Consider the following 23,863-nt stretch of genomic DNA (forward strand, 5'->3'; position numbering starts at 1 on the left):
ATTTTCAGCTATTTTGGCGAGTTAGTTTTTCTGAGTCTCTCCCATGTATGTGTGTTTTCTTTTTTTAAAGATTTATTTATTTATTTCGGATATGGACCAATTTTAAAGTCTTTATTGAATTTGTTACAATATTGCTTCCGTTTTATGTTTTGGTTTTTTGGCCACGAGGCATGTGGGATCTTAGCTCCCCAACCAGGGATCGAACCTGCACCCCCTGCACTGGAAGGTGAAGTCCTAACCACTGAACCACCAGGGAAGTCCCTAAATGTGTTACTAAATTTTGTTTTATTTTCTTCTGATGAGACATCAGTCTCATGTCAATTTCATTCTTAGACCAGCCAGAAGAACCTAGAAGGGTAGAGGAAAACGTCTTCCTCCCCAACAGGTGGCAACGAGGATGGGATGCAACTTTACTGGCTGGACACTACTCACTCCAAAGCTGCTACAGTTAAGAGACCCTGGGATAACTGACAAAAGGCCCCAGAATGTAAGAATTCTTACTATGTCAGTCTCCCGGATCTCTGCCTTCAGGGTCTGTTGGAAATGAGACTGGTGAGTTTTTCTCTTTTCTAAAATAGATTAGCTGGAGAAAATATCTGTGGGCAGCTCCTTGGATTGGGTAACTCTTGGTTTGAAATTTGGCAGGGTACCCTTGCTTTGTTGATTCTTCTGCTCCCAGAAATGGTCACTGTTTTCCTTTGTCTCTGTTTCTGGTGTCCTTTCTCATAAGGAGGAAAACCATTCAAATGATTAGGTTTTCCCTTCATCTTGTTCTATGTCTTGAGAGCTTGGCTTGTAAACCAGTGAGAATAGTCTCTCTGGTCTCTGCCACCTGGAAGGTGCACACGTCAGTGTGCATTTGGCAGCCTGTTGAAGAGACTGGGATTCCTAGCAGTCTTTGTCCAGCCATGCCAGCTCTCAGGGGAGTTTATCATATAGGGTCCCAGTCCATATGGGGGCCTTTGTCATCTCAACCCTCATTGCTTTATTAGTGATGTGACAAAGGTCTTTAATTTCTTAGACTATTTTTTTTTGCGGTACGCGGGCCCCTCACTGTTGTGGCCTCTCCCGTTGCGGAGCACAGGCTCCGGACGCGCAGGCTCAGCGGCCATGGCTCACGGGCCCAGCCGCTCCGCGGCATGTGGGATCTTCCGGGACTGGGGCACGAACCCGTGTCCCCTGCATCGGCAGGCGGACTCTCAACCACTGCACCACCAGGGAAGCCCTCTTAGACTATTTTTGAGACTAAACTTTCTGGATCTTGTGAGGGCTACATCCTTTACACTATCTTGTAGGGATGCCTCTTACACCTTATTGGTTTGAGTCACTATTAGGACCCTACTTGGCAACGGCCAGACGATGGATCCTTTAAATTGGAAAAACGTCTAAATTGATAAAATATTTTAGAGAGCTCTCATCATAAATAGCTATTTTATTGGTACCTATGAAAAGAATAAACTAAAGGGTGGATACAAGAAATATAACAACTAATTTTAAAAACTCCCTAATGAGAAAAACAAAACAAAACAAAACAGTTTGGGAAGCCTTAAAGAGTTTGGTATCCCAGCTTCCCCTCATAGGGAACAAGGTGGAAATTTTTAAAGGGTTATTTAAAAATAAGGTAAATAAAACAAATATTGAAAATAGTGGAGAGATTCCCTGGTGGCACAGTGATTAAGAATCCACCTGCCAACGCAGGGGACACGGGTTTGATCCCTGGTCCGGGAAGATCCCACATATATGCTGCGGAGCAACTAAGTCCATGGGCCACAACTACTGAGCCTGCGCTCTAGAACACGTGAGCCACAACTACTGAGCCCACGTGCCACAACTACTGAAGCCCGTGTGCCTAGAGCCCATGCTCTGCAACAAGAGAAGCCACAACAATGAGAAGCCCGTGCACCGCAACGTAGAGTAGCCCCTGCTCGCTGCAACTAGAGAAAGCCCACGCACAGAAACGAAGACGGAACACAGCCAAAAATAAAAACAAATAAATAAATTTATTTTAAAAAAAGAAAGTAGTGGAATAAAGAGAAATCAGGAAGGGAAGAGTCACTGGACTCTTCCAGCAGAATGGAAATCTTTAGATGGTTATTAAGAAATGGGATAAATAAAACAGACATTGATGGGATTAAAACAAAGATTTTAATACAGCATTACCTAACACTGGATGGGCCAAAGGGACCCCCTTGATCCCCTCAAACATTAAAGGGCCCCAAACATGTCTACTCTATTTACCCCTACTTTAGAAAAATTTTAGAGGCTGGAAGAAAAAAAAATACACTGAAAAACCTGACCAGCAATCGCTTAGGGCAACAGATAGACCAATTAATCAAGTTAAAGAGCCACAGAAGGCCCTGGGACCCTTTGCTCCCCACCTCAGTGGGGACCCAAAACCTTTTAAACAGGAGTGGATAAAACAGCCAGGGGATACAAGGAAAGAGTTCCTGGGACTCCTTGTGAAACCGAGTCCCCCTAAAACCGAGTTCCCCTGCCAAGTTTATGATTAACCTCTCTATCCAAAACTTTATTCCCTTTCTTGTCCCATTCCTGTTTCCCTTAGGATTGAGGTGTATCAAAGAAAAAGGGAGATTAAAACTGAGCAGGACCCTGTAGGGCCTTCCCCATGACAAGACCCCACTGTGTCCCCCACTTCTTTTTTGTAGAAAAAACTTTAGTCTCCTAGACCTTCCCCAAGTTTCCAAGAGCAGGCAGAAGAAGTTAATAAGAGAAGTGAGGGAATGCAGAAACAAAGGAAAAGCAGTCGTCCATCAAGAAAAGTAATGGTAGCTTCAACAACAGTTCAGTGATAAAACAGAGTCCTAGTTCCTCCTCAAGGGCTATAGATAACAATCTGGTGCATATCTTAGAGTTGTTCTGCAGAAATTAAGACCACCCCACACCTGGTAAAGGATGGTGGAGCCCAGACTGGTTGGAACCACAAGATTGGTGATAAAGATTCCTGAAATATCACCCTGCTACCTCACCACCAGCCAATCAGAAGAAAGTCCACAAGCTGCAACCATCACCCCTAAAGTTGCCTTTAAAAACCCTTCCCTGGCGGTCCGGTGGTTAAGAATCCGCCTTCCAATGCAGGGGACGTGGGTTCGACCCCTGGTCGGGGAACTAAGATCCCACATACCGCGGGGCAACTAAGCCCGAGTGCCACAACTACTGAGCCCACACTCCGCAAACTACAGAACAGAGCCTCCACTCTGGAGCCCCTGCACCACAACTACAGAGCCCACGTGCTCTGGAGCTCACGCGCCGCTATTAGAGTCTGTGCGCTGCAGTGAAGATCCCATGTGCCGCAACTAAGACCCGATGCAGCCAAAAAAAAAAAAAAATACCCTTCCCTGAAAGCCACAGGGGGATTCAGGTGTTTTGAGCATAAGCTGTCCATTCTCATTGCTTAGTGTCCTGCAATAAACGCTGTACTTTCTTTCACTACAACCCAATGTCAGTAAATTGGCTTTGCCGTGGAGTCGGGCAAGTGGACCCAAATTCGATTTGGTAGCAGGGGTAAGATAAAGACTTGCTGATGGGGTCCTAATGGAGGCTATGGTTAAAGGTATAAGAGTTAACAGAATTGGGATGAAAGTTTATAAGGAAATTGGTGTATCTGAATGGGCTTTTTGTAATATGGTTGCATCTCTTTTGCCTGATGGTACTGTGAGGATAGACATTGTGTCTCACTGGGGAACGCTTCCCCCACCTGGTATTTTAAGACAGGGCATAGAAATCCAACCTTCAGGCAATGTTAACTGAACATGCTATAGAAATCGGCAGGGTTGCCTGAACCCACACAGTGTGAGGTAAAACCTGGGGACTAATATTCAGGTGCTAACATGAGCAATAGTGAAAGATTTTTGCCTCTAGGGTGAACTGGTCTGGGGTTGACTTGTGCGCTTGGAAACAGGGTCTTTGTTGAATGCCTCATGCAAACTTTTGAAGGCATGATACACTGAACCCTGACGTTGTAGAACATAAAAATCCTTTGATTTCTAGTTTAGTTGGAAATCTCTCTGATACAAAGAAGCAAATTAAAGAAAATGTAGTTGGGCAAATCAATCTTTTGATATCATTTAGACAGCAGCCCAGTTCTTCAGGAAATTGAAAGCAACTTTGTCTTGCAAAACTTACAAAATCAGAAATATAAATACAGCACGCAATAGCCTGAGACTGAGCCTAGTTAATTTGATCAGGTAGAACTTGAAACCAAAGGAAAAAAGAGGAAAAGTGACCTTTTAAAAACTACAAACTGCTGGAAAGTTTCCCTTACCCAAAATCTTGTTCACAGCCTGATTCTAGTTCATGCCTGATTCATGACTAAAATTTTTAAATGAAAGCTATGAGGTCTCTGGTTGTGTCTGTCTATAGGTCTCAATGTGTATATTATTGGTGTGGTATTTTTCTACCTCTTGATAGTATTGCCAATATTAATTTGTGAAAGAGCTTTATTTAATTGGCTTAAAAGTAAGCACTTATAAATGAAATATTTCTAAATTTCAAAAGTGTAATAGAAACGAACCCAAATGTTTTTCAAGTTCATGTGATGTAGGACTACTCTTTAGTAAATAAAAGCAAATTTTTAATTTTTGGTTTAATTTAAATAGGCATGTCTTAATGTTATCAGCATTAAAATTAAAACTCAAACAGGGAAGCCATATGGGAACATATGTTTATGTATGACTGATTCACTTTGTTATAAAGCAGAAACTAACACACCATTGTAAAGCAATTATACCCCAATAAAGATGTTAAAAAAAAATTAAAACTCAAAACTTTTATTCTACCCAAGTTTACCAAAAGTCAAATAAGTTTATGTTATCTCTGTTACAAAATTTGTCAGCAAGAAAAATATCTTGGGATGATGGGTGATTTAAGAGAGGAAAAAACAGTGTTTCAGCAGAAACTGTAACACAACGGTTGTGGATATTAGATTCTAGTTCTGTTTATCATCTTTGAGGTTTTGTTTTTCTATAAACTGGACTGTATCCTGAATTCTTATAGTTTCCTCAAAGATTTGACTACAAAGCTCCAAACTTTTCCAATTTTTCTCCTACTTTGACTTGGAATCATTGAGAACTAAAACTGCACTTTTCTGAAGCCCTGCAAACTAAATCTAGATGACTTGATAGAAATTTCAGAGAAATCACAAGAGCTCATGTTTAGGCAATTTTAATTTCTGTTGTCTGGGCCACTCAGGAAGCTTACCTAAATACCTGACAACATCATCAGAGACATTTCAAACTTCAAAAGGTGCTTCGACCCTGACGTCTAGAAGTCTTCTTGACTGACAGCTCTCAGGACTCAGACACTGGGTTTGTAATTTGCTCCAATCCTTAATGCCTCTTATTAAATACCCGATTGCTTGCACCTCATAGGCCTAACTTTGAGAATCCCCCTGTATCACCATTTCCTAAAATGAATTTTACTGACCTGCTGTCAGGGCTAAGAGAGTGGTTTAAGGAAGTGGAACTATCCACCAACTCAGCTTCTACGGTGAAAATTCTTTAAAAGTTTCAAAGGCAGGACTGTAGGGAAGCAAAACTTGCCACCCCAAAATGTCTCTTTGGAATGCAGATTATTTCAAGATGAGAACAATCAAAAGACTCAGGAGGAAACTTTTGACCTTCTCCCTAACTGCCTAAAGAAGTTAGATAGAAGGCCTGTTTCAGGAATCACCAGAGACATCGGCAAAGAATATGGGCTAAGTGTGGTGAGGGAAATTCTTAGAGACCAGAGACCACTCAGCATCCCATAGTCTCTGCATGGCCAGCAAACATTTATTTACCAAACATTTGCTTTCCCATCTCCACGTCCCTTCAAAGTCCCAAACCCCAACCTCCAGCGTCCTCTTTTGTCTCCAGCTGAAGATGGTGTTTATGGTGAAGGTTGCAGCCATTTTGGCGAGTTACTCAGGTCTTCTGAGTCTTTCTCCTGTGTTCATGTTATTAAATTTTGTTTTATTTTCTCCTGTTAATCTGTCTCGTGTCAATTTCATTCCTAGACCAGCCAGAAGAAACTAGAAAGGTAGAGGAAAATGTTTTCCTCCTGACAGACCTCAGTAAGTCCCCTAATAAAACTGAAACCTGCTGCTCTGACGTTGTGCATTTTTTTCAGTTGATAGTACCAAGGCTTGGTCTGGATTTCCTGCAGTCAGAGAGGCTCCCCAAAGCACAAGGAGACCCCTCTGTCTCTGTCCTCAGTGCCAGCCCCAGTGGGCCCTTGAAATGGTATAGATTTGCGCCAGTCCTCTGCTGGGGCCTCCTGCTAACCCCTGCTCTGGGACGCATTGAAACTGAGTCCCCCTAAAACTGAGTTCCCTTACCGAGTTTATGATTAATCTCTCTGTCCAAAACTTTATTCCCTTTCTCATCCCCTCTGACTTCAATCCTGTTCTAACTGTGCTACCAGAGTCAGATGACTAAAATTGTTGTTGTCAATAACATCGTTAACGTACTAAAATTGCTGCTGTAGCCATCATCAACAATGTACAAACTCAGGTTGTTTCTCCAGGACAAGATGAGCTAACAGACCCTCAAGCCATGAACCACTTGGCCAGAGATTGTAAACCAGAGACATCCTGACTCCTATGATTAAGAAATGTCACAGAAATGTCACAAGACCGTAATTAACCCCAACTTCTTTGTTCTTCCCCTTTAAAAAACCTTTAACTCAAAGACCGAGTGGGAGTGGATCTGAGGCTTGTCTCCTACTCCCTTGCTTGGCGCCCTGCAATAAACACTGTACTCTCCTTCGCCACAACCTGGTGTCAGCAGATTGGCTTTGCTGCACATCAGACAAACAGACCCAAATCTGGTTCGGTAACACTAGCTGCTGGCAGACATCCATGAGCATGTACAGACAGCCTGGGGTTAGAGATAATAATGAGGCGCCCAAGAAGAGGCCAGAGCCACCTTGCAGCTTTGGGGCAACATACATCTTAGTTGCAGCTCCATTATTTATAGGTATATGATTATAAACTGTTTTTGTATAGTTTCATGATTTTTAAAGTTCTACTGTTTCTGCTCATAAAAAAAACCCCTATATTTTCTGAAAATGTTGTAATTAACAGGTATTGCTATTATTATTTTTAAAGATATTACTATCTAAAAATAAAACTGAATTACAGTCATATTTGCTCACTGTAGAACACTAAGGAAAAGGACAAACATGAAAAATTAAAACCTCCTGAGTCTTTCATGTTGAGCGAAAGAAGCCAGACACAAAAGAGTACATACTGTTGGATTCCATTTTGACAAAGTTCAAGAACTGGCAAAATGAATTTATGGTGTTAGAAGTGGTTCTCTCATGGGGTAGTAACTAGGAGAGGGGATGGGAGAACTTTCTGGGCTGCTGGAAATTTCTCTGTCTTGATCTGTGTGTTTACATATGTAAAAATTCACCTGAGCCATAAACTTGTGACATTTGCATCCTATGGAATATATACAATTAAAATGTAAAGAAAACCATTCATCTTTTTCTAATAGATTCTTTTTCCTATAAAAAAACAATGGGCCTAGGGCTTCCCTGGTTGTGCAGTGGTTAAGAATCCACCTGCCAATGCATGGGACACAGGTTCGAGCCCTGGTCTGGGAAGATCCCACATGCCCTGGAGAAACCAAGCCTGTGCACCACAACTACTGAAGCCCGTGCGCCTGGAGCCTGTGCTCCACAGCAAGAGAAGCCACCACAATGAGAAGCCCGTGCACCGCAACGAAGAGTAGCCCCTGCTCGCCTCAACTAGAGAAAGCCCGCCAGCAGCAGTGAAGACCCAACACAGCCAAAAATAAATAAATAAAATAGATAAATTGAAAAACAAAACAAAAAAACATGATGGGCCTTTACAAAGAGGACACTGCTTCTCTAATTAGGAGTTAAACCCAAATCAAGCTTTAGTGCAAATCTTCGATCCTTAGGTACAGTGGAAGGAAGGAAGTCCCTGGCTGTGGGTGAGCGAATAGTCACTGGGGGCAGAGCCCAGAGGACCAGGGAGGGTACTGGAAGCCCCCGCCCTGAGAAGCTCTGCACAGCACTGCCCTCTGGCAGGGAGGGGGCAGCAATTCACTCAGTGGGTTCCCGCAAGGATGACAGCATTGCCACATCTGAACCTCTGTCCTGCTGGCCCAGAAGGCAGACATCAGACTCACTGTTTATGGGGCCAATGAATCAAAAACTGGCTTTTAGGGCTTCCCTGGTGGCGCAGTGGTTGAGAGTCCGCCTGCCAATGCAGGGGACACGGGTTCATGCCCCGGTCTGGGAAGATCCCACATGCCACGGAGCGGCTGGGCCCGTGAGCCATGGCCGCTGAGCCTGCGCGTCCGGAGCCTGTGCTCCACAACGGGAGAGGCCACCACAGTGAGAGGCCCGCGTACCACAAAAAAAAAAAAAAAAAAAAAAAAACTGGCTTTTATCAAAAACTGCTGGACATCCAGTGCTGGGCTGCCCAGGGACAAATGCCCATACATTGCTCTTTCTGGAGATTCTCCATCTGACAACTCCACACCACCGCTGGAGGCAGAAGCCAGAAGCTCACTTTCCCAGCATCCCTTATACCTGGTACACAGGCAAGCCGATGACTTGGGCTCCACCAATCAAATGCTCCCTTGTGAAATTTTAGTTGAGAAGGTAGTGACATGGAGAGGCAGCACCATGTGGAAGGTATCTGGCACCCATGGTGGCAGAGACCTCCGGCCTGGGCCAGCTGCAGCTTGTGAGCCCTGTGGGGTCAGTGGGTGGCCACCAAGGCATCCCTGGATGTGGTTCAACTGACGTTCCTGACACCATGGCATCCAAGCCTGATTATCTTCCTTCCCAGAGATTTTGTGAACTATATAGTATCCCTTGATAAATTCCTTCCCTGAGAAATATTAGCTAGAGTGAATTCTGTTCTTGACAACTAAGAATGCTCAATGAATCAATAGTAAACAACTATTATATTGCTAAAGGTCCATCACACTTCTACGTGACAAACATCGTTTGCAACTAAATTAATACAGCTAAGATGGACCATCGTGTACCATCCTACTTTTAATTTATGCCCTATAGACTCATTATGGGGACATTCTGGGAACCAAAGAGAAGAAGTCTCATAACAAAGTGGTGTTTGATGGAAACAAATAGGTTTGGTATGGGGACTGCCACTGTGACACCTGTCATTCCATCACCCCGAGATAAACATAAAACATATGTGGACTGAAAAAAAATGCACAATGTGAGAACTGTGAGTTTCAGTATTATTGGGGGACTTACTGAGGAATATAGCCCAGGAGACAGCCGCTCAGATAGCTCTGAGGAGCTGATCCAAAGAGGTAAGAGGGGAGGTCAGTATATACGTGATTTTGGAGAAGGGGTACATGCAGTCAAACACACATCTCGGTAGAAGGTTACTGTTAGTCATGAGGAACCGATATCCCAGTAAATTATTTTAATGCTTTTCTAAGTATGAGAAGATGCAAGAATCTGGGTTCAGACAATTTTCTCCTGAAAATATCTAACTTCTGAGGGCCTGTTCTACCTGTTTTCCCAGAGCACAGAGTGCTTCATTCCTTCATTCCTTTTAGGGTAAACTGTAGGTAGAACTTGATGGTGGGCATACATTTTGATGTATTTCCCTTAGTCCTTGTTTCCTGGATCCTGTATCTCTCCTGTTTTCGGTACCTTACTAAGAAAGAGTACATGAAATGTAAAATGTTGAGATCCTGCTTATCTGACAATGTCTTTATTCTACCCTCACCGTGATTGAAAGTTTAGCTGGATATAGAATTCTGGAATTGCTGCTGAAAAATCCAAATCCATTCTGATTCCTGAGCTTTCACATTTGTCTTTTTCCCCCCCTCCAGTTGCTCATAGGACCTTCTCTTTATTTTGGCTGCTTCAAATTTCACAATGCGTCTTGTCACATTAGTTCTTGGGCTGGTTACTGGGTGAGCCATTTTATTATTTTATTTTATTTTATTATTATTTTTGTTGTTGTTGTTGTTGTTGTACGTGGGCCTCTCACTGCTGTGGCCTCTCCCATTGCAGAGCACAGGCTCCAGACGCACAGGCTCAGCGGCCATGGCTCACGGGCCCAGCCGCTCCGCGGCATGTGGGATCTTCCCAGACCGGGGCACGAGCCCGTGTCCCCTGCACCGGCAGGTGGACTCTCTACAACTGCACCACCAGGGAAGCCCTATTTTATTTTATTTTATTTATTTATTTACTTGGCTGCGTCAGGTCTTAATTGCAGCACACAGGCTCTTCATTGTGGCAGGCAGGCTCTCTAGTTGTGGCACACGGGTTCAGTAATTGCAGCACACAGGCTTAGTTACCCCGTGGCATGTGGGATCTTGGTTCCCTGACCAGGGATCAAACCTGCTTCGCCTGCATTGGAAGGTGGATTCTTAACCACTGGACCACCAGGGAAGTCCCAGTAAGCCCTTTTAATCTGGAAACTCATATCATCAAATTCCTGGACATTTTCTTGTATAATTTATTTCATAATTTCTCCCTTTTTTTTCTCTTTTCTCTATTTCTAGAACTCCCAGTAGTTATATGTGAACCTCCTGGATTTATCTTTTATTTTCTTTTCTCTCCTGTACTTCATTTCTTGGTCTCTTTATTCCACCTAATGAGAGACACCCTACTTCAGCTACCAGCCCCTCTGTTGCAATTTTTATTTCCACTATCCATTGTCTAGTTTCCTAGGGCCGATTACTGTATCTGCATTTGGACACAATATGGACATGACAGTTTCTCAAATCTCTGAAGATATTAATCATAGGGGTTTTTTTTTAAGTTTTTTTGTTTTCAGTTTTCTTTTGTTCGCTGTATCATCTCTGTTTCCTCTGAGTTCCTTTTTCTATTTGTTTTGGTCCCTACCTTTCATGTTAGAAGTTTCCTCAAATGCCTACTAATTTTGGGCAGATCCCTAGTTGTCCTGCGTGGACTCCAAATTTAACAGTCAGGACCCAAAAGGCTGACCAGTTTGGAGCAGGTGAGCAGGGCTTGCCCAGCTGTGGCTTTGGGGCAAGATCATCAGAGAGGACTCTGACAGATCCCCAATGTCAGCGGCTGTATGACTTTTCACTTAGGCTGATCATTTTCCCCAAGGAAGAATCTTGTAATTTTCAGTATGAGACCTCTCACTTACCTCACTGTGGCTGGTGTCCCCAGGCCCAGAGCCTTCCTGGTTCAATGAATCCAAGGAGCAAACCTCAACGCTTTGACCCAGAAACCCTCCAGGTGTTCTGTGCACACAGCTATGATCATCACATTCATACAACTTTCTGTGCTGCCGCATCGTTACCAAAATTGTCATAAGCATTTCTCACTTATTATTAAATACTAGTGAGCTATCTCTTGGAAAAGTTGCATCACATTCTGTGAATGACGTTATCTGTGCCTTATTCTTTTAAGTTCAAAACTCTGAGGTTCAGAATTCAACTTGGGTGATAAGGTAGGAACAGATCATGTCAGGTCACAACCAAGGGGTGGGGGGGACTGGTGCTTTTATTTATTCCCATACCTGCAGCGTTCGACATCTCTATTCCAGACACTGGGCCAGGTGATGGCTTAGAGGAGGGGTCCAAGGGTCATGCGGGCCCTGCCCTCAGGGACAACACAGTTAGGGGAGGCGGTGAGAAAGCCATGAAGCAGGGAAGGCTAGAAGGACTCTGGACTCCAAAGAGAGGGGTGAAGCGGGATTTTCTCCAGGAAGGCTCAGTGGCCTCCATGGGCTCTCAGATGAGAATCCAGGAAAGGAGAAGCTTGCTGGTTTCATGCCAATTTCCTCCTCTCCAAGGCAACAGTTGAAGGATCAGTTCCAGAGAGCAAATGAGAAGGGAATGGGAGAGGACGAAACAGGGAGGGGTTAGTTAGATCACAGCTCGGAATCAAGTCAACCAGGTTGGCTATGGTTCTGCCTCTTACCAGCTGATGACCTAAGAAACTTAATGAATCTTCACTGAGAGTGTCCACCTCGGTGTATGAGTCACCTGACAGGGTCATCGGAAGGCAGAGAATACCGTCCTCAGAACCCTCTGCAGAAGCCTTGCACTCCAGAACCATGGGTGTGGACCTTCCCGTGGAGGAGTGAGGTGATGGGTGGAAGGAAACTGGACAGTGCCCAAATGGGGCAGACAGGTCCAATCAGGGCACCTTTCGCTTTCCTTCTTTGGGGCAATGTAAGGGAAACCTATGTAGGCATAGAGGAGCAGAGGGAAAAGGAGAGGCCAGGGTGGGAGGCAGGGCCTGGAGTCCAGGTGCAGGGGATTGAGGGAGTGGGGGCAAAGCCGGTGAGAACAGGAAGGAGATCGGCTTCAGAGAAAGCTCTTTCTGAGTCACACCATGCCTGGCAGTGATGAGAAGGCCTCGGGGTGAGGGAGGAGTAAAACAAATTGCAAGATGGGAAATGACTCCCTGGGCACTGTATCTCTGCCTGGGGCCCTGCCCTGTACCCCTACAAGAGGGAAGAACTCGGCCCCCACTGAGCAGCACACAGCCTTGCTCAGCTTCCTGACACTCACCCCGCAGGCCACCCGCATCTCTGTCTCATCCTGACCTCCTGGTCCATGGCTCCCGAATCCTCCTCAGCCCCCTTCAACACACTGCCAATGGGGGCCAACCAGACAGCCTCAACAGAAGTAGAGAGGTGTGCTCCCAGCCTGCTTGCCTCCCAAGCATCTGGATTCAGAAAAATCAAAAAGAGCCTGGTTTTTCATTTCTGCACCCGGAAAAGCCCTGTAGCTTTCCCTGTCTGTCTTGATAGAATATAGTGAATGTTTACTATGTGCAGGGCATGTTCCAGGCATTATTCCACATAATCTTCACACTTCCCTTATGAGGTAGGTTCCAATGCTTTCCCTGTTTTACAGATGAGGAAACTGCAGGCCTAGACAGAATGGGTGTTTGCCCAAAGATACAGCACTAACTGGAGACAGAGCTGGGATTCAAACTCAGGTTATCCCTCTCCCAGGCCTGGGCTCTCAGCCCCATCACCATGCCATTGAGAAGTGGACCTGAGGACACTAATGAGAGCAGTAACAATGCGACAAAACCCTGCAAACTGTAGAGCAGTGACCTCATTACCCAAAGTGAGCTAGGCTGAGAGACCTGGAAAGGCCCTTAAGGGTCATTTCTTTGGTTTCCCATGGTACAGCTCGGAAGACCCCAGAGAGGGGCGGAGACCTACCCTGGGTCACTAGAGCAAGGCAGGAGCAGAAGCAAGCCTGAAGCCAGGCCTCGAGGCCCCCAAAGAGCTAGAGGGGCCCAAGTCAAGAGTGGCCACTTAGAGGGACTTCCCTGGTGGTCTAGTGGTTTAGAATCCACCTTCCAATGCAGGGGTCGCAGGTTCAATCCCTGGCTGGGGAACTAAGATCCCACATGCCGCGGGGCAAATAAGCCCGCGCACCATAACTACTGAGCCCGCGCGCTCTGGAGCCAGCACCACAACTAGAGAGAAGCCCGCGCGCCACAACAAAAGATCCCGCGTGCCACAACTAAGACCCGTCACAGCCAAATAAATAAATAAATTTTTATTAAATATAATAATAATAATAATAAACTCAGCCTCATAGAAGATTTATCATTTAAAACAAACCAAAAAAAAAAGGAGTGGCCATTTGGAGAGGCATGGCTGACTCCTCCCCACAGCCTGCCCTGTGTAAGTCCAGCTGGGCAATCACTGCAGACTTCCACAGAGTAGGTGCCTGGCTATGACAGTGGGGAAGGCCAGAGCAAGAAGAGGAGGTGATGAGAAGACCTTTATTCCCCAGGCCTTGGAAGAACTTGAACAAACAAAGCAATTTCACCTTGAACTCCAATCCCCGTCATCCCTCCCCAGCTGGCCCTGATCTGGGGCTGTAATTCAGCATGGCTGACTCAGAAGGAGCCCCGGATCCCTTGAGTTGAGGTCTGCGGTCAGGCCACTCTGGACTCACTTCAAGATCTTGGCAAATCAGGTCAGCACCAAACCCAGGATGTCAATTCCAGTCTACACACTGGCTCTGTTGCTTTCCTCTCTGATCTGTCTCCTCAGCCCCTTCCCACCACACCACACCCCCAGACCCATCCCAGCCACCACACACGGCCTCTCCCTGCACCCATTACTTCCCCAGACAAGGATCAATCATAATAGAATTTCAACAAAACTACAGCCCACTTGATGAACGCGTACTTGTCAGGAAGCACACACGCCATGTAGCGCACTTCATGACTACAATCTACACTCTTACCTTATGTTTTACATTGGACAATATGATACTTCTCCTTTTTTTCCCCCCCAAAATGTTACCTGCTGGCAAATAAAGGATGTATTTAAAGTACACATATAAGAGACAGAAAGAGTGGCGGTTGCTTCAAGCTAAGGGGATGATATCTAAAGGGAATGGGTTTCTTTGGGGGGGATGAACATGAGAATGTTCTAAAATTGATTTATGTAATGGCTGTACAACTCTCTGAACATACTAAGAACCGTTGAATTATACACTTTAAGTGAGTGAATTGTGTAGTATGTGAACTGCATCTCAACAAAGCTGTTACCACACACACACACACACACACACACACACACACACATGCACACACGGGCTCACACACTCACAAGCTGACATCCTCCTAACCCTTCTGTTGTGTTTATCAGCCCGCAGATCACCCGGAACAGTAAAAGTTGTCCCTACACAGCCACTTGACCCAGGATTCCAGTAGTGTTGGATCAGTTCCAACAAATTCGGAGCAGCAGTTTTTTAGAAAAAAAATATTTTTTTAAATTTATATGTATTTTATTTTTATATATTATATTTGTTTATCTTATATTTATATATATTTTGTATCTGCACTTGTCAAGAGTGGTCGTTGTTCTCCTATAGGGGAGGGGCCAGGCATGACTTTCTGATAAAGAGAGTCTGGCGGGAGCCTGTTTTGCCTCACCGATGACCTTGAGCCTGGAATGACATCAGCCCGGGAAGGCCAAGTCTCACAGGCAGCACTGGGGCAATGAGCTTCCACAAAGAAAAGCAGTCAACTTGTTTTCCTTCATAGACTCTTAGAACCAAGGTGAAATTTGTATATTTCTGACTTAAAGCCAATCTCTTTAAGTGGGTCCCACAGTCCTCCGTGGAAGGAACCCTAATTGGCACGGTGTGAAAGACTATGGTCCTCTTCTTGACAGCACCCCAACTCTGGTCAGGCCTCCATCCTTCCCCCTCAGCCCATGTGTCTGGGGCACTGATCCCCAGGACTGGCCCAGGCCAGAGGCTATCGGCTTCATCCTACCCCCTCGCCAGTCACTGAAGAACAGGCCTGTGATCCGTCTGAGCCTGTGATCAATAAGACGTGAGGAAGGGTATGAGGACGGCTTCTGGGAGAGAGGCTTCTTCACTTTTCTGAAAGAATTTCTAGAAGCATATCTTTCTCTTTGGACAAGGATGACTATGTTAGTTATCTATTCCTGCTTAACAAACTACCCCAAAACTTAGTGGCTTAAACAACAAATGTTTGTTACCTCACAGTTCCTGAGGGCCAGGAATCCAGGAGCAACTCTGCTGGATGGCTCTAGCTTCGGGTTTCTCATGAGAGCTGCTGTCACCTGAGGTTTGTCCAGGGCCAAGGATGAGCTTCCAAGCTCATTGGATTCAACTGGCACTACCTCAAGACCTTTCAGTGGCTGCTGGCAGGGGGACTCAGTTCTCCCTGGATGTTGGTCAGAGGTCTCAGTTTTTCACCTCAGGGGCATCTTCCAGGGTTACTTGAGTGTCCTCACAACATGGCAGCTGGCTTTCCCCAGAGCAAGTGATCTGAGTGACAGCAAGCTGAAAGCTGCTTTCTCTTTTATGCCCTCATCTCTGAATTTACACGCTGTCACTTCTGCTGTTTTCTATTCGTTAGAAGCGAGTCCCTAAGTCAAGCCCCACTCAAGGAGAAAGGAATTGGGTTTCCACCTTTTGAAGGAAGTGTCAAGGAATTTGTGGACATATTTTAATCCTCACTGAGGAAGCCTACAGCCCCCCAAATTCTGGGCAGCCATCTTTGCAATTACAAAGGGGAGCCAGTTTTTAAAAAGATGTAAAGAAATCAGGCCCTTGATGCCACTGTAGAAATGCTGCATTAAACCAGCTCTAAACCGAGCCTACTTGGAGACTTTCCAGTTACATGGGCCGACGAATTCTCTTTATAGTTTCAGCTAGTTTGAGTGGGGATTTCTACTGCTTGGAATCAAATGTCTTCTGATCCCCTGGTAGGAATGAAAAAGACAGCACAGAGTCACAGGGTCCAGTCACCCATGGCATATATATATATATATATATATATATATATTTTTTTTTTTTTTTTTTTTGGTTGTACCACACGGCTTGTGGGATCTAAGTTCCCCAGCCAGGGATTGAACCTGGGCCACAGCAGTGAAAGCACTGAGCCCTAACCACTGGACCACCAGGGAATTCCCAACCTATGGTATATTTCAAGGACAATCCTACCCACTGCCTGGAGGTATACAGGACACTGCCCACCCACCCACTGGGCTGCCCTGTGCACAGGAGCCAGTGAGCTCTTTCTTAAGTAACAATCAGCCTAGGAGCGCCCTCCATGTGATGAGGAGACTCGGTCAAAAATAAACTCCAGGGACTTCCCTGGTGGTGCAGTGGTTAAGAATCTGCCTGCCAATGCAAAGGACACAGGTTCGAGCCCTGGCCCGGGAAGATCCCACATGCCACAGAGCAACTAAGCCTGTGCGCCACAACTACTGAGCCAGCGCACTAGAGCCCGTGAGCCACAACTACTGAAGCCCGTGTGCCTAGAGCTGGAGCTCCGCAACAAGAGAAGCCACCGCAATGAGAAGCCCGCGCACCACAACGAAGAGTAGCCCCCGCTCACCGCAACTAGAGAAAGCCCGCATGCGGCAACAAAGACCCAATGCAGCCATAAATACATAAATAATTAATTTTTTTAAAAAAAGAATAAACTCCAGGACAGTCACACAGCTGGCATTTTCTCGTTTTGTTTCCCAGACAGAATGTTCAAATACTAGATTTTTAAGATCAAAACCAAACCCAGGGAGACCTTTTAGTTGAGTCCCAGCAATGAGACCAGGTTCGTGCACTCAGACTTTGATGGGTCCTACACCCTCCCTATGCCTTCAACTTCCAACTCTGTTCAACACCTGCATGTCATGGGAAAATCGTAAACAATTTTAAGAATCCGACAAATATGTGGTCGAGTTTCATATCTACCCCAACCAGCTGTGGGGCTCGGGGCAAATGCTCAGCTTCCTCATCTGTTCATGGAAAAATTAGCCCCAGCCCACCAAGTATAGTAGGAAGTAATGAAATCATATATAGATATATATATATATGTATTTACATATGTATATTATTTTTTCCTCCCTTTCTGTTCCTGCCAGTGCCCACACTGAAACTTTCACCTTCTCAAAAGTGACGGGAAGTTATCGTCCACCCTCACCAAGCCCTTCACAATGGGAACGTGAATTCTCTGAGGGGTGCGGTTGGATTCATGAGCAGGCATGCCCGGGCCCCTCTTGGCTCTCTCAGGAGGGCTGGCCAGTGCTTACAAAGCCCTTGTTCTCTCCTCTCCCCTCATCTCTTGCATTCTGGAACTACCCTGTAGTTCTCAGAGTGGAGGTAGTACACTTTTAACTCCATCTAAAATTCTGCCTATGACCGAGAAGGTGATTATATTGACTGGGATCAGATTTGGATGGATAAACAGAAAATCCAAACCACAGGCTTACACAAAATAGGAGTGGGTTTTTTCTCACATAAAGGTCAGTCTGGGGCTAGTTGGTCAGTCCTGTGGAAGACTCAGGCTCCATCTTTCTGCTCCATTCATGCCAGCACCCGCTTTGCAGCCCCATGGCCACGTCATGGTCCAAGATGCTGTCAGAGCTCTAACCATGCTTCTGGCCAGAAAAAGGAGGAAGAACTACAGAAGACAAAAGGAGCCCTCCCTGTTGAGCCAGCTCCATGTAAGCAGCCTTCCTCGAGGTCCCACACAAGTCCAGTTACATCCCATTGGCCAGAATTTACCAGAACGATTGCACCTAGCTACAAGGAATGTAGCTTGAAATGTAGTTTTTATCTTGATGGCAACACACCCAGATAGCAGTCTTGACTGCAGTAAATTAGGCCAAGTCAGGGAAGAAGGTGAAGGAAGCCTGGTTCTTCCATCCAAGAATAAAGCTGACATTCTGACCCTGTCTGACATCTGGGTCTATTACTTAATCACTGCAGAACTTGCAGGGGGGCAGAAGTGTGCCTGGAAACTCAGAAATCCCCAGCATGTAGCACAGTGCCTGGCACAGAATAGATGACCAGTATTTTCATTTCTGTGGTAGACACTGTGGGGTAATTCCATGTCTCATGATGACAGCCTCTTCTCTGGGAAAGACCCCAAAAACACAGAGATGGGTCCTGGCCACAGAGGACGATTCTACTCGAGTGTCGACTCACCCAGACTGGACCATTCATGGTCCCTTCCAGAACCTTCCAAAGTTTATGGGAGGAAAGAGCAACAATCCTTCTCCGGCGGCCAAGCAGTGAGGAGTAAGGCCGCGTTCTGTCCACCCGGAGGGAGGAAGTGAATGAAGAGAGCGAAACCAGAGCCAGAAAAACTCAGAGAAGAGCTCTAAGCACACAGGTCATGGCCAAGACCTTGTCTCTGTTCCCAGAGCCCCAGAGGCCCAGCTACACCTCTTTCCTTCTGGTAAACCCCAGTCTGCACCACCCAAATCAAGCTGGGTTTCTGTCACTTGCCATCAACAACTCTGACTACTGCAATTACCTTTCCCCTTCCAATAGGGAAGAGACTTCATGTCTATAACACTTTTAATTATAGAGTAATATTTGTCAGAATTCTTTCAGTAGCAAGTGGCAGAAATCTAGCTCAAACTGGCTTAAACAAAAATAAATACATAAATAAATAAAAATTTATTGACATAAATTGGAAAAGTCAGCATAGAAGCTGGTGAGCCAGTGGTGTTTCAGGGCTCACATGCCCTCTCTCCCTGTCTCTCTCTTTTTTTTTTAATTTATTTATTTTATTTATTTATTTTTGTCTCTTTTGGGTCTTCGTTGCTGCGCGCGGCCTTTCTCTAGTTGCGGCGAGCTACTCTTCGTTGAGGTGTGCAGGCTTCTCGTTGCGGTGGCTTCTCTTCTTGCGGAGCATGGGTTCTAGGCATGTGGGCTTCGGTAGTTGTGGCTCGCGGGCTGTAGAGTGTAGGCTCAGTAGTTGTGGCACACGGGCTTAGTTGCTCCACGGCATGTGGGAACTTCCTGGATCAGGGCTCAAACCAGTGTCCCCTGCATTGGCAGGCGATTCTTAACCACTGTGTCACCAGGGAAGCCCTCTCCCTGTCTCTTGATTCTCCTTTCTTCCATGTTGTCTGTGCCCTCCTGCAGCCACCTGCATATGGCAAGAAGCAGCCAAGGCAGCTGCAGACTCCCTGATCCCCAGAGCTCACCCTCCTAGAGGTAGAGGGACCCCCCTACTCCAACAACCACAGATCTTACAGAGGAGGTCTGATTGGCCAGCTGGGGACACATGCAGACCTCTTAGTCAATCATAGTGAACAGGGCCATTATACTAGGCCTGATGGGCAGGATTGTGTCACCGCCAACCCCTGCAGCCAGGGACCAGCAGCCTCTGTGGTTGATGGGGCCTCAGGATGGGGAAAAGGCAGTCTCCAATTCAGGGAGGCACTGGGCAGACCACAGACACAGTAATACTATTCTGCACTGTGAAACAAGCAAAAGCTTTGGAGCCGGAGGGACGTGGGTTTAAATCCTAGGTCAACCACTGAATGAACATGTGGCCTTGGACAAGCTACTTCAGCCTTAATTTTTTCATCTTTAAAATGGGGTTAATCAGGAGTTCCCTGGTGGTCTAGTGGTTAGGACTCTGCACTTTCACTGCCGTGGCCTGGGTTCAATCCCTGGTCAGGGAACTAAGATCCCACAAGCTGCGCCACGTGGCCAAAAAATAAATAAATTTTTATAAAATGGGGCTAATCATTCCTGCTCTTCAGAGTTGTTGTAAGGATTAAGTAAGATAATAAAGTACTTAGAAAATCATGGGTTCTCAAAGCAGCCCACCTAACTTCATTGCATTTGATAGCACCCTACTACCCCCTGTGACTTAGCTTAGGGTGTGGATACCATACATGAAAATTACGTGTTTCTTTTCTCGTGCACAGATCCAGGCTGTGTCAAACTGTCACTAAGTCAAACTGCACTCACCCTACCTTATTACCTCCTCAGAGTGAGTTTCTTCTATGTTCTAACCCTACCCTGACTCTAACAAACAGTCTAAATAGTCTGGAGTGGGAGGTGGGAAGAACCTAGAGATGTTTGGAGAGAAATCGGCCCTGGAGACAAGTCTCAAGGTTGTGGCCTTTCTAATATTAAGGAGCAGAAGGTGACTCTTAGAACATTTTTTTTTTTAGAGATTTTTTTTATTCCATTTTTAAATTTTATTTTATTTTATTTTTTGATTTTATTTTTGGCTGCATTGTGTCTTCATTGCTGCACGCGGGCTTTCTCTAGTTGTGGAGAGCGGGGGCTACTCTTCCTCGCGGTGCACGGGCTTCTCCTTGCAGTGGCTTCTCTTGTTGCAGAGCACTGGCTCCAGGGGTGTGAGCTTCAGTAGTTATGGAGCGTGGGCTCAGTAGTTGTGGCTCGCGGGCTCTAGAGCACAGGCTCAGTAGTTATGGCACAGGGGCTTAGTTGCTCCGCGGCATATGGGATCTTCCCGGACCAGGGCTCGAGCCCATGTCTCCTGCGTTGGCAGGTGATTCTTAACCACTGTGCCACCAGGGAAGTCCCAGACATTTTTTTATTATTATTAAATTAGCACTAAATTCCTTTTGCTCTTTCTCCCTCCCCCTTCCTTCCTTTCTTCCTTCCTTCCTTCCCTTCTTTCTTTCACCTTAGGAGGGGTCATATGGTCTTCTGAGGGTCAGGAGACCTTCCCAGGATGGAATGACATCTGTCCTCCCTACCCAGGCTGGCAATTACGTAGCCAAGGTTGATAAAGACTGAGTGCTCATGCCCCGGAGGAGAGGGGACCCCACTTGGGGAACTCTTTTTTTTTTTTTTTTTTTGTGGTATGCGGGCCTCTCACTGTTGTGGCCTCTCCCATTGCAGATCACAGGCTCCGGATGCACAGGCTCAGTGGCCATGGCTCACGGGCCCAGCCGCTCCGCGGCATGTGGGATCCTCCCGGACCGGGGCACGAACCTGTGTCCCCTGCATCAGCAGGTAGACTCTCAACCACTGCGCCACCAGGGAAGCCCATTGGGGAACTGTTTCTTTTAGTGGATCCTGAGCTATTCCTTCTGGCCAGAGAGAGTGAAATGAAGGAAACTATGGGACAGAGTTGACAGAACTTCTGTGGTGAGAGTAAAACAGGGTGGAGGAGGGGAGAAGTTAGGACCTGGAAGCCAGGGGACCACAGCCCTCAACAGAGAAGTGTTCCCAGTTTGGGGATCCCTGCAAAGGACATCTCTGAGGGCTGGCCCCTGGTGCCACCCATCACAGCCCTCCTTTGAGAACTTACTCTACAAGGGCCGAGCACCCACACGGACTTCCCATGGGGTGAGGGCAAGCCCGAGCCCTATTCTTCCCTCATCTACCTGGTGGGTCCCTCCCTGCACCCATAAGACCCCTGTAAATCCAGAGGAGCCCCTGTACCCCAACTTGAGAGGTGAATAAGTAGCCCAGAGTATCCCCTGGCAGGTTTCGGGGAGGAGACACTACGCCTCTCTCTCCCCATCACCACCACTGTCCCCTCCCTGTCCCCAGGCCTTCCTGTGTCCCATGCCCACCCCAGTAGCCTCACTGCCTCACTGACCCCTGCCTCATCCTGAGACAAAGCACAGTTTTAGGACCTCTAGAAGCCCAGGCATTTTTATTTTTGACAGCTGTACCCCACATCCGTGCAAACATAGTAAAATATTTTAAACCTCTGTAAAATCTTTGAAAGGATATTTATAATTTTGCTCTTGAAACCATTTGGCTAGGAGTAACTGATTTAAATGACAACTGGGGAATTCTTATAAAATGAGAAAAACCTAACCCACACATTCTTTCAAAGGTAATGAAATTTTTATGAATACTAAATTTAACAATTAATGAGGTTGATATAACATTACAGGAGGACATTTGATTAAGAATTTATTGATTTCAATTTTGTGGTGTTCTTATTTTAGAGCCGGTAATTTTTTCCCAGCTGTCAAATATTCAAACGGGGCCCCTGCGGAGGCCCCAGGCCATGGGCTCCTGTTGCGGGCAACATAGAAGTAACCTGGGCCAATACATCTTCCCTATCCTCCACCCCAAACATACACCCCTTTACACACACACACACACACACACACACGCTAAGGACAAACGTGACCTTGGCTAGACTGTGGAGACAGAGTCTAGCTCCCAATGAGGAAGACACCAGTTAAGATCAGGGATGAAAACAAGGTCATATCATGTCATGTCATATGTCACGTAAGAAAGGGCTTCCTTACTGCAGCCAGTGGCTGGAGCTGCTAAGGGCATGGAGGGTGAAACAGGCCAGGCTTGGTGCTTCTTCCCTACCAAGGAGGGTGAGTAGATGGGGCGGGAGGGGGAGGGACAACTTGCCCTTGTTTTCACAGCCAACCACAGACCAGTTGCCCAAACCTATATGGGGACTACAGCCTGTGTTCAGGGCCGGTGACATCAGGACTAGTGGGCTGTGAGAGGCTTCTCTGTGGCACAAGGGCAGTGCCCTACAAAGAGGATGTGGAAAGGTTGGCAGACAGACAGACAGTCAGACATACAGACAGACAGAATGGTGCGGAGAGGAGATTAGGAAGAAGCTGGGGAGAGCAAATGGCTGAGAAGGACCTAGAATGAGGGCAGGGAGAAAAGCGGGAATAGCGCTGGGTTGTGTACCAGTTCTCAGGGGAGGGCAAGCAGGCTCTCCCAGGATTGGGCTGGCCCTGAGACAGCAGCAGCCGGGTGTCAGGGCCAGCCCGGGGGTGGGGCGTAGTGACGTGGCCAGGAATGGCAGGGGCACTAGCTCCTCTGAGAGCCCTTGTGGTGTTACCGAAGCCTTCTGCAGAGACAGAGGGGTCTGGAGGGACATCTGCGCTTGGTACTCTCCCAGTACCCCAGCCTCCCTCGGAACAGGAGGGAGGGTATGGGCTGAGGCAGCCTTCAGCCAGGTCTGCAGCAAGGGCTGAGGCAGAGAAATGCCACTTTGTCCTCTCCTGGATCTCTTTGAGGCATCCAGGTATCCACAGTGTACCAGCTGCCTCCCTCGCCCCAGAGCTTGTCAGCGCCTCTGAAGTTACACACTGTGCCACTAGGTGGAGCCAAAGCCCACGGCAACAGCGTGGGGCTGGGACGCTCAGCCGCCAGGGTTTAAGAGGATGGTGGGCTTGGGAGGCAGAGGACAGGGGAAGAGAGGATGAGTCTACAGCGGGGCCAGAGAGGGGACGGGACAGCAGGCCCCAGCCCAAGGTGGACTTACTTGGCTTAGAAAGCCTGCCCTAGCAGTAAAGGCTAAATCGTCCCAGAGCGGACCCCAGCAGCCACAAACCCCCATTTATCAGACGAGTCTGAGGCCCGTCAAGGGGAGCCAGGACTGGGCTGAAGCCAGAGCCCGCGCCACAGCTCCCTCCCTTGCCCCGTTCCTGGAATCCGTGCCCTGCCGGTGGAGAGGGCGCACGTGAAGAAGGTACCGCCTCCAGAAAGGGCAATCCCGGGCAGCGCCCGCTTGGCCCGGGGGCCTACGACTGGCACAGGCACTTGGCTGCCGAACCCTCCACCACCCTCAGGGGTGGCACGGGGTGGGGCAAGCGGAGGCCCGGATTTCTGCAGAGGAGCGCGGG

Source organism: Lagenorhynchus albirostris, chromosome 1, assembly GCF_949774975.1.
Source record: "Lagenorhynchus albirostris chromosome 1, mLagAlb1.1, whole genome shotgun sequence".
Lineage (NCBI taxonomy): Eukaryota > Metazoa > Chordata > Mammalia > Artiodactyla > Delphinidae > Lagenorhynchus > Lagenorhynchus albirostris.